This window comes from Protopterus annectens, chromosome 11.part0, assembly GCF_019279795.1.
Source record: "Protopterus annectens isolate FY-2018-M chromosome 11.part0, PAN1.0, whole genome shotgun sequence".
NCBI classification, from domain to species: domain Eukaryota; kingdom Metazoa; phylum Chordata; order Ceratodontiformes; family Protopteridae; genus Protopterus; species Protopterus annectens.
Genome location: NC_056745.1, coordinates 1,233,178,317 through 1,233,191,336, shown reverse-complemented (window position 1 = coordinate 1,233,191,336; position 13,020 = coordinate 1,233,178,317).

The following is a 13,020-nucleotide window of genomic DNA, read 5'->3' as shown; positions in this document are numbered from 1 at the left end:
AACATCACCTTTGCAGTACACCATCCTCCCACTGTTTATCACATAGGTGTTAGTCCCCTACATACATGTTGCATTGTACATGTTTGTAGGACACATGTATGTCGCACACACTCCTGTGATTACCACATTGCCACTGTGGCATGGATATCCTTCTATGTGTTCACACATGTCTGTACTGGGTGTGTAGCTGGTACATAGGCACCCATTGTACCTCTGAACACCGGATGTATACACACATCCATGGGTGCAACACCCCGCGTAGGGTGTTCCTTACACAACAGCTTTACATACACCAACATTAAAACGCCATGATGTTTATTGAGCTACAACTGTTAATGTATGCGGCTTATGTACAGACACAACGTCTGTACACATTTGCAGACTACATACTCAGGGGTGACATCTGCTGCAAAGACAGGGCCCATGTCTGCAAATATGTTTATGGATATACTCTACATACATGACATACACAATAGCCACTATGACCATGATGCTCATGGATATGTGCACACATGTGACTGTGTGTGGCATGTGCTTGGGGGTTGCATTCCCAGACCGGACACTCACCATGCTTTGGGACATGTTTCCTATGTACATCACGCATGGACAGTCAGTAGCAGTGTTCATGTGATACCTTGCTTGCTGGATGATGGACACATGTACGCCAGGGATCACTGCAGTGGCTGTACTGTGCAGTGATGCAGGTTACACATGGCTCTTCTGTTCACAGGACACTACCCTGGGGAGGTGCCACTGGTGTGCACACTGTAGTTGTTGTTACACATTGACTTGCCAGACTGCATGGTACCCCACTATGAACCTGTGCAGCTATTACATGTCCTTTGTGCATGGTTACTGGTATAGCCCTTCCAGTTAGATTGGCTGTCACGCTATTACAATGTCCCGTGACTACGGGCCATATTTATACTGTTATTGTACACGCCAATCATGTTCATGTTTGTCTGTCACATCTCTTCTGCTATTCTAGTATGGGAGTAATGTTTGCGTCCTTTGCAAATGCACAGAGTGGAATACATAGTTATTTCATCATAACTGTTTATACATATCTTAATTACATACTACTCACATCACTATATGATACCTTTGTTATGCATCATATGCCTGTTCTCCTGTGTAACATATCTGATGTATCAATCTACTGTACTATACATTACACATGTTTACATGGTATCCCATAATTCAACCATTACTTGCACAGAGGGTCCACCTTAGACATGTCATTGACGTTATATGCCCATACACATGCATACTGTTACAGTATATCTACATATACTATCCCCTGCTATGGCACATACTTATTGGACATACCCTGCCACTGATGGCGGGTCATATGACATTGTTCTGTTTAACGCCGTCATGTTGCATCCCTTGGGGTGTCTGTGCTGTTTACCGTGTGGCCCACTGCTGGACGCACATCTTCTACAAGCATTAGTACGATCAGCGAGACATCACTACATAAATACCATTCCCCACTTTATGCATGGCGGACACTGTTAATTACTGCAAACCAGGCTTTGCATACACTGACATTACGTAATACAGAACATACTATACATACAGTTAGTGTTATACATATCTTGATATCATTCTGGTGTTTCGTCTCTATCTCGCTCTTCTGTATCACTCTTCAACTGTTTTACGGTATGAGCATACAGTTTGCATATCTGGCAAGTCATCCTTATATACGTCTATACCTGCAACATGTGGTTTACTGCCACCAATTGGTGGTCCGGTGTGACTAATTACGTGCACTTCAGCTGTGCAGCTACTCCATTCGCCAATTACACAGCATCAGTGGGGTATAATTGAATTCTCCACCTGGGCGTTGGCCATTTGCCCTGCCTTCAGGGAGACGGCCTGTAATGTGTTTCGTTGTGTGTAATTGCAACTGCTTTGTGTAGAGCCAAGTCTATTTTGGGGTCATGTCCCCCATGGATTGTGTGTGACGGCTTGAGTATGTGGTTCTACCTGTGACTGTACCTGTCATCCCACCCATCTGATAAAGGACTATTGCAAACACCTGTAACATCGCCGTTTGTTCCGTTATACGACGGATACAATTTTGCATAGCGCCTTTAAATGTCTCTCACAAGGTATGTCAACAGTTCAGCAGGTTCAGCAGATGTAATTGACTAACTAGATGTTTGGGCTGTGGTTACGGTCTGTATTGCTATTGTTTACAGTGTGGGGGATGTAGGTGGGTGTACGTAGCATATACGGTCTTGTGGGGCTTGCATTTCTACGTAGTCCATATATATGTGTGTGGGCCCCTTCCCTAATTACAGTGCTATCACTTAATAGACTTCTATTACGGGAATTTACTTTGGGCCGTTGTTAATTGGTTTCCATATGGTATGCAGGTGCAGTTGATACTTCCATACCTCCGGATGTACGGCAATATGTGCAGGGATATTTGTAAATGAACACTATCCCGTGTATGTCTGTCCCAGATATTTGCAGTCATTGCAGTGGTGTTGGTGACAGACCCTCTGTCACATGGCTTGCCACCTTTTCATATGGCCATAGTTGGACACTTGTGGGTCACACAGTAGTGTTTACAGGCTGACATATGGCCACGGTCAGTACACAGGATAGCACATACTTTTATCCTCATTACATACCTATTGTTCTTGGTCCTTCACCACTTATCACTTTGCATGTAACATTTCCGTTTATTACATACAGGCATGAGTATTTCCTGCAACTATTGCATATTATGTGGGACATACTAATGTCCTACACTCACGGACAGTTGCCCTTTCTAATGTTTCATGTCAGGACACACCTGCCCAGGGGGGGCAGTCCCTCCCAATGTGGGACAGGTGTTTACCGCATGCCTACGGATAGCTATACCCACACCTACCGTAATCATCTACCTCCGAGTTGCCACCTACAGACACACTATGCGGACACACACACACACTTTAGTCACACGGGAACACATATGGCACCCTCATCACACACATACACAGGCTACATCACTCACAACCACAGTTGTACACGGTACCTACGTGGACAGCACCGCTGACAGCGGTGACTACATGTCCTTACTATCGTCCTATTGCTCGCGGTTCTACTGTTCCAGTACTGTGTTCTTTCTGTCTTTCATCCTCCTGGTTACGCGTGTCGGTGTGTGACACGTTCCATAGTTGGCGGTATCCTGTTTATTTGTACCTCAAAGGTGTTTAGAATGTCATTGATCTATCTATATATTTGCAGATGCCAGTGACCCCTTGTATATCGACATATATCACACTATCGCCCTTTCTATCTGTATTATATATGTGTAGATATATATATATATACATATATATATATATATATATATATATATATATATATATATATATATATATATATATATACATATCTCGGACAGGCACGCTACGTCTTTCATTGTGTGTTTGTCAGTATATACTGTGTTTCCTGGACTCCGCACGTTTGTGTCTGTACCTGTCACATTACACACCTGCCATAGGTTAAGATTACCTCCCATCCCACTTTGCGAGGGACAGCCCCTCTTTGTGCAGTTGTGTCCTGTGAAATATTTGTGAACATAGCAAATGTCCTGTGACTTTGGGACAAACATATTCCCTATAATTTATGTCATAGTTGCATGACACACTTATTCTGTATCAGACCCACCTACATGTTACAGGACATGGAACACGTACCTGCGACCATTACTAGACTATAAGCTTTTTATCTATGCAAAACACTGTCATTCTGGTTTTCGTCCTGGCCGGGTGTGTGTCGTCCTGCTGACATCTGGCGTATGTCCCACATTGATCATTTGAACTGTGGCAACCCTACCGTACGTACATCTTGTCTAGCAATAGTGTTGGGTGATTGTGTACATGACTGCCTGTTCCACTCCTGGCAGTGGTCATTTTATCCTTCAGAGCAGGTGCTATTTGTTCAGGGGTAACTAATGCTGGTGTTACCTGTTCTGTACATCATTGACCATGATCTGCGCAGTGGTCGGTGACACTTAGCCCTGTTTCGCGCATATCCGTATAGTCATATTTAAACATCGCTTACCAACTGTGGGCAACGCTTATTCCCGCTAACGTGTGCTACACATATTCTGATGACCTGCATCCGGAATGCATTACCCATGCCGTCGGGATTATGTTACATCCCTTGCGGGACGTGGGACCGGGAACATGCACGACAGTCACTGCATGTACCACTTGGACATCTGGGGGTTGTACACGAATTATGTCAATTTGTATGTGCAGTACACTACAGCAGTTACTCCACACTACACTCACATGGATGACTCCGTTAGTTTACAACTTGATGGGTCAAGTTAATGGTATGTCCATGTGATGTTTATTGGCTGTACTCCAGCACTGGGTATGTATATCACAATTAGGTACACCCGATAATTTGCTACACCTTCATACGACCGTAGATGCAACATGCTGGGGTGACTACTGCCTGTCATGGGTACATCCCCTGCCTTGACACTACAGCCATGATTACATTTTGTGGAGCCCCTCAGTAACGCGGCGGGTAATCCATGATGACTGCGTGTAGGACAGTGCTTACACACATGTGCTTTTGCGATTGCCTCTGCTCCAGTACACGACAGTTGCTTACTCGATGTTGTGGTGATGGGTGTCACTGTTTGCCCCGTTTGGTGTTTTGCCTCTGACAATCGGGCGTGTATCTACCGATGTACCTGGGAACCTATACACACAGCACCGACAGATGCTGATGGGTGCATCTACTGTTCAGGTGTTGACAGTTCCGTGTTCCCATGGCTGTTGCGTGTACAATGTTTGAGGGCTGCCTATGTAGGATTCCACAGTGGGCCACCTATACATCACAATTTACAGGTAGTCGTGTTTGTGTGCCATCCATGTTACTGTGTGCAGGTGGGGAGGGGTGTTAGTCCGTGGGAGCCTACACTGTCAAGGTATGTGCTATACGTTCCCTCTTTGCCAAGGCATAGGCATATTGGGTACACCTCCGTCTGCCTACTGGGGCTGGCACAGTGTGTCCATGGTCTGGATCCCTCTGTGCCTGTGTTGGCCTTGGCAATTGCGGTGGGCTGTGAGGCCCTCCCCCATTATGACCCTGCTGCAGCTGTTTCCGCAGGATTATATTATGTAGCATGGCACATACTATGAAGATGTGGGCACACATGCCTGGAGAGTACTGCAAGGCTCCACCAGATGTGTCCATACACCGGAACCGTGATTTCAGCATCCCGAACACATGCTCTATGATGATTCTGGTTTGTGCGTGTGCCTCATTATGGCGTTCTTGCATTGGTGTGTGTGCATTTCTGATGGGGGTCATCATCCATGGCTCCAGTGCATAGCCAGCATCCCCCACAAGGTGACCTTGTGGGATGTCCCCCCTGACAAATACCTGATACAGCTGTGAGGCATGCCAGATATGGGAGTCGTGGTAGCTTCCAGGGCTGCCAGCACACACATCCATGATAATGCCCTGGGCATTGCACACGACCTGGCAGTTGATGGAGTGGAATCCCTTGCGGTTTATGTAGCGACTACCATACTCACCGGGTGGTGACTTAATTTGTATGTGCGTGCAGTCTATCGCACCCAGTACCTCCGAGTAGTTTGCCACACGGTGGAAGTGACGCATATTGCTGGCCAACTCCTCCTGAGTTCGGGGGAAGTGTATATGCTCATTGGCATGTGGTAACATGGCATCCAGGAACTGGTGTAGTACCCTGGATGCCGATGCCTGTGAGGTCCCCATTATATCTCCAGTTGGCCTTTGAAAGGTACCTGTGGCTAGTATTTGCAAGCTTACACATACCTTCGTGTCCACTGGGATGGGTTCCCCTCTGTTGTTTCTGGTTCTCAGGCATGGCCAGCACAGCTCTACTATTTGCTGTAAGATGTCCCTGTCCACCCTGTAACGCTCTACTATCTCCAGATCATGTAGCCCCTGGTAGGTTACCCTTGGTCTGAACACTCTTCTCCTCCTCCAAGGCCTACGGTGGTTGTCGGCATCATCCTCCACAACACCGTCAGTCTGTAACACATGCTGATGAATCACAGCTATGGCAGCTCCCAACATGTACATTTTAAAAGTTCCCCATCTGCTTACACCTATGGTGCGTTGTTTGGGAATACACAGGTGTGTGTTGGGTGCTTTCACACTTTATACTGTTCTGCTGTGAACACTGGTGATGTCATAAGGTGTGTATGTACAATCGTGGCTACAGGATATCTTCTGTGTTTTATTTACGAAACCGCTATTATGCTGCCTTTGGTGTTGCATTACATTTGGATGCCGTGAATTACCTCCTGCCCTTCCATTTACATTTGTCCACGTTACACCTACCATTTGCTGGCATGCATCCAGCTGCCTGCTTTCATTTGTACTTCCCTAGACCTGACTTATCTTGCGTAATGTGTGCTATTGCCGATCTACTGTGGGTTTGCTTTGCTCTGCTATGACAGTTCTCCTATCTTTGCATTCCAGGTCCTCCACACCTTTCTTTGCAATCCTATGCCTTCCCTATCCTGTTTTGCAGGTTTCTGTATGCAGGCTTGTCTACTGCCGTCGATTAGCCACCGTGTGTTGATTGGTGTTAATTGCTCATTAGTACGCCAATTACCCTGCTTCGGCATTTCCTTCTTTTCTTCCCCTGACCTTCCTGTTTGTGCTATTGTTCACGGCGTGCATCCGCTTACCGGGTTTTGGACACGAGTTCATCCCCGTACACATGCACTTTCGGGCACCATGTGTGCTCTCAGCTAAACGGTTCAATACCCTCCTCCCCAATACCCTCCTCCCCACCCCTGTCCTTCAGCTTTGCTTAGCAACGGCCAGGCCAGATTTGCATTGCTCCAATGTGCTTACTGATATGGTGGCGCTGAACACTGTCGCGGGCCCCTGGCAACCCTTGCGCCTTGCTTGTGGTGTGCCATGCCTACCATTGCATAATATGGTGCAATCCTAATTTGTCTTTCATTGCGATTTTCTGCCATTTTTATATATTTCCTTTGTATTCCTGTTTGCACACACATGCCCTGCAGTTGTACTGTGCGTTACTGTGGACATGACATTAAATGTTGTTTTTTAGGTGTTGTGCATCTTTTCTTGTGCCATTGGCTGTGTATTTCTCCATTGGCATATGTTAACTTTGTAATACATACGTGTGGTCCACTTCCATAACTCCGATGTTCTGTTTGGGAAAATGTAAACCGTGTTTTTTGGTTTACATTTCCATGGGCTTGCGCTACGCCAGCACCACTTCGTGAATCGCTGTATGTCTTCATTAGCATGGTGTGACACTGTGCATGGGGTGATTTGCATACCTATGCCGAGGGCTGCGTAGCTCTGGCATACGCCAGTAGTGCACGTGGGATTGGTTCGTACCTGAATCGCTCGGCGGACATATTTGTTGTTATGCCACCTACGCTACGCCTGTGCCTGGCGCAAGCTTCATGAATCCGGGGGAGTATTTGTATTACCAGTTTCAAAACAAACATTTTACTATACATGCAGCAACAGTTTATTTGCTTTCATATAAAGAATATGCATTTGAAATGCAGTACATCCATAAAAATCATGAACTATGAATGATCTTTTCTGTAAATACATAAATAAAAATGATTTTTAAGACATCACAAGAATAAATTGAAAGTATAACATGCCCCAGCACATGTGATACAGGCATACTCAAGTGCACTCACATTATTTGACATGTTATCACTAAGACCGAGAAGAAATAAGCTTGATTGCCGAAATCTATGCATGTACCATTAAATCATAAACAGAGGAGTACCACCCCATCAATGACTCAAAGTATATCACATTTTACCTGATGCTGTCTAACAGTCTAACAGTCTAGTTTAGCAGATGGGTCTAGGTTTAGTAACAATTTCCCACTGTGGTCATTATTAATGCTTATAATGCATTGTGAGTGCAGCCATTAGCTGCACTGATTTCTTTCCTAGCAGTAGGTGATCTGTAGGAGAGAAAGCAGCAGGAACAGAAAATGAAGAAATTATGGGACTCAATGACAGACCAAGGCATCAGACTTGAAATGAACTTTGCAAAGAACTAGTGTGTAAACATATTGTTTTCCCAGTTCAATTTTATTTGACAGCAGAGGCTTGCAAAAAACTTTGGCTGAGGTGTAATGTCTCATTACCAACAGGACCGTATTGTTACATGAGTCCACTGCCATGAGAGCTGCAGCACTTGGAGGTAATGAAAACTGCTCAAGGTCACATGGCCCTTTTGGTTTCACTCACACTAAACCAGAAATTGTATTACTCCTCCAAATTAGAACTATAATTATACTGTCTGCATTTCCTGACAAAGCCTTAGACTGCTCACAGTTTCAAAAAGATGTATTGATACAGTGGCAGAGAGAAATAAGAATGATTAAAATAATGGTCAAACTAAGAATGTACTTACAAGACTGGTCCAGGTTCTGATGTTTACATTTCAAATAAAGGTGCTTCAAAAGTAACAGTCTACAAGATGGAAGGCACACTTGTCTAACAGATATTTTGTGAAAATGGCTGCCAAGAAAGGTAAAAGACTATTAAACAAACATTCTGGAAGTTTAGAAATATATGAAGCATATACAAGCACTGCTGCAGTGCACATTCAGTGGCATTCTGTTCTGTGTAATAGCTATTACAAAATGAATTGTCAAGGTATCGCTCGTACTATCAAAACTCAGATTTGATAAAAAAAACTATAAAAAAACCCTCATCAACCAAACTGCCAGTGTACCTCCACTCATACAACGTATATATTTTAGTTCTCACAAAATCTTAGTGACCTGTTTCTTAGCATATATAATGGTATAATAATGTCCTTTGATCACTCATCATTTCTGCAGTTAATTCTAGTCTCATCATGATTTTTTTTAACTTTTACATTGTGTGTTTAACTATTTAATATGTTCACATTTGATAAAGGGGACACTAGTATCAGATTTTTGTAGAAAAAAGAGCACTACAGTCTGTCTTCAAGTATAAATTTAGCAAGCAAAGGGTAGATTTTGCTAATGTGGAAGCAAGACTCACTAAAGGTAGTAATAGGTTCTAAACAAGCAAAACAACAAAAGAAGACATGGACTTCTAGGAAGACTAAAGGAGCAATATGTGATTTCTTGTATATAAATGTAGTGCTTATTTTCTAAATCAAGCAGTCACAAATGTCCTTAGATGAGAATTTCATCAGGTTGATATAGCTTCCATTTTAACAGCATGAGGAACTCTACGTGTGCTTATGTTCTTTATTACTGTAGTAGTAGATCGGTTATACTTGCCGAGTAAAGAATGGGACGTTGGCTGTGTTACTCTTGGTTAGGTGAAATATTTTGCCTTAATTATCTTGAGATTAGCTGCATTTACATTCTTACAACACCTGTTTTTGTGCTTTATGTCAAAAGGAATTACTAGGATGTCATTCCGGTTTTAGGTTTATTTTGGGGAAGGGGCGGGTATTGCACTGAGTGGATGTGTATGACCAGGAACAGTTGAGTGCCTTGCCCCTTGCTCACACTGTTGCTCAGAAGTACCTATGAATACTACTGTGGATGAGCACATGAAGTATATTCCTGACAATGTCATTGACTATTGCTTAACAAATATCATATCATGATTACTGATTACTGGCATTAGTGACATTTTTGACAAGAAAGTGAGGTCTAATGTTGCATAACTAAGGCTTGCCCAACCTCTTAATACCAGGCCCAGACTTTGTATTGTTTAATTATCTAATCTAAAAAAACTCCACCTATACTCTGTCACATATCGTCTACTCAGAGGTGATCTCTGCTTAACATACAAGGCCATGTCAAACCCAGAGCTGCTGGACATGCTACACTTAAAGAAATCCCAATCCCTCAGAGACACATGCTCCAGGGATCTAAACCTTGTCATCACAATGAACAAAACATGCGGGAGGGATAGGTTCTTGACCCAGAGACTCCTCAGACTCTGGAATAGACTGCCCATACATGTCAAGCAGAGCATCTCTTTGGCCCTCTTCAAAAGGAACCTTGATGATTAGATGGGAGATAGGAAATTCACCCCGGGGACCACGTAAGTCGCCCTGCTAGAGAGGGGTCCAGGGAAGTAAATACTGTGGGAAGAAATAGCCAGGAAATTGTTATGGCTAGGCTTGTATATGCCCTAGGGCCGATAGTCTAGTACCAACCTATGAACCTATAAAGAGGCAAACATTTTCCCAAAATTTTAACAAAACAAAAAAATAACACAGCATTTTTGAGCATGAATCCTTGTTTACTCATGAAGCCTAAATGCAATAGGTATATCTCTGATTAGCTACACTACCTACTCATTTGTCCTACTGTGATTAGTCAATTAGCAAGAGTCATGGGCAGAAAACACACTAAAGAATGCTGCTCTGCTCTGCTCCTCAAAGATTTCACTGTACCTCAGTCCTGTCTTGCATAGCAACATACTTGCTTTGTCAGTGTATAGGCTTTAGGTCTTATCGTATATGCAGCAACCGAAATATTGCCTTACTTGGTGCATTTTTTTTACTTCTTATACTACAGTAACACAGTAAACGTGTAATCTAGATATAGGCTGCATTCCACTAGCATGAGCAGAAATTGTAAACTTTGATATAATGGATACCGTATATAATGCAATTAGCAGCATGTCACTTTCTACTAGCTGTGTAGGCCTATACATGCAAACTATCAATACAGGATTATAGCTTGGAAACCGTTTGACATTTTAGACAAGAAATCTGAATATTCAGTTATTTATCATAGTTTTACTGCAATCTCAGGTGCAGAAGCAGTAGGACAGCTGTACATTGATTTCAGAAGGCCAAGTCGCAGGTTTTCCTGTAATAACATTTACTGGAAAGAGTTTCAAGGAAGGGACATAGTAGTTTTAATGTTTATGTTATAAACCAAATTCTAATGACATTTGTTTTAAGCAGACTACAAAATTACAATAATCTAGTAATAAAGTGAAGGAATATACAATTACTAGACAGAAGATGGTCCAGACATCAGTAACATAAATTTATGCAGTATTTTTTATTCTTTTGTTAAACACATTTGCTAGTGCCTGGCTGCTGCAATTTTTCTTATGCTGCTGGCACACTCTATTGATCATCTCGTCTTGGTGTCTTTTACACTGCAAGCCATGGAGAAATCCACATGTGTTTTAACTAAAAGCTTACTTTAAAAGTTAATAATTTCAGTTGATACATTGTTACAGTGTTGTTTAGAGGAATTGTGGAAGGTAAAATTAGCTAGTAAGCATGTTATCCTCAAAACCCTGGCATCATCATCATAAAGGGGAGTGTTAATATTAATTAAGGGCAGTTAGGGATGGATGCTTAAGGATTTCTATCAGGGTGAAATTGGTCTCTGGATGATGGGGAATTGTTATAACATTTATATATGTGTGTGTGTGTGTGTGTGTGTGTGTGTGTGTGTGTGTGTGTGTGTGTGTGTGTATGTGTATTTTCTATATATATATATATATATATATATATTCCTAACTTATGCCTACCTTCTTCCAAATCTTTTTTATGGTTCACAAATCTTAACGAATCTGCAATCCTCACTAAAATCTAAGCTCAAAATCACTTATAATAAAGTAGCAAGGTTTATTGCAAACCATCCCTTTAACTCCCACCTCTGCCTCCCTCTGAAATCTTTTAACTGGTTGGAGTTCCCCCAATACGTTCTACTTGCTAAACTGCTTATCATTCACCTCATCCTCAACAAACCTACCTCATGCCCTGGCATCACTTCCCTCATCTCTCTCTATACCCCTTCTTGGACCATTAGGACCTCTGATCAATTATCCTTGGAAATCTATAAGCCCAAAAGATCATTTGGGGAACATCTATCGCCCAGTCTTGGAACAAAGTACCCTTTTCCATTAGCATGATATTAAATGTTCATGAATTCAAAAAAGCTCTAAAAGTTTACTGGCTGAACTCCAGGACATGTCCCTGTAAATACTCTACTTAACTTAATACTCTATTTTTTGATCTTTCCCTTACTCGCGTGGTTGTCTTCAACTGTTTCTCTGTAATACTTCACTTGCTTGTATTCTTTTTGTTATTTCTTCATCACAGAGCTTGTAGCCCTACTCTTATTTATATATCACTTACCTTGTTTTTACCTTTTCTTAGATCTACTTCAATTTATTTTTTGTTTCTTTCTGTTTCCAATGTACTTATCTTCTTCTTCTTTGATTGCCTGCTCAGCCTTAATACACAGTTTTATTGAATTGTTCATTTCCATATTATAACTATCTATGTTAAATAGATTATCCATTCTTTTTAATGCTTGTTTAGCCTCAATAAGTATAATTATTTGTATCTTTTAATGTGTTCTGTATTGAAGATTTTCTCCCCAGGCCTCCCCTGAAAAAGGGCTTATGCTCAGTCGGATATTCCCGGTCAACAAATGTCAAATAATTAACTAAATAAATAAATACATATCTATTTGTTATCCTGGTTCACCCACTGGATACAGTCCTTTTTCAGGAGTCACCTGGGAGCAAAATCTGGTTAAAATGACTTGCTCAAGGTCACACAGTAGGCAAATGAGGGCAGAGGGAATCCAGTCCTGTACCACAGCTTCCAGCCATAACCCCCATGCCAATTGAAAGACAATTTAATGTGCATTAGCAGTTTGTGTGGTCCAAACTCAGATAAACCAGAAATTTTACTGGATTTTTCAAACCACTTGTTTCAATACTTTTTTGAGTCTTATAGGGTAGATCATAATGTTGTATATAATTTTACTTGTGTAGAATTTTCAACCAGGGATAAAAAGGCATGTGTTTAGAGAAGGTGATATAAAGATTTATTGGGGAACTGGGTTTATAATGTATATGTATATATTTATATATATTTTTTGATTGCCAAATGAACTAAGGTTGATATATTTCCAGCCATGTAGTATATTGTCTTGGATAAAATCACAGACTTAATAATCTACTTAATAATCTGGTTAAATAAGAGGTACCACATCATTAT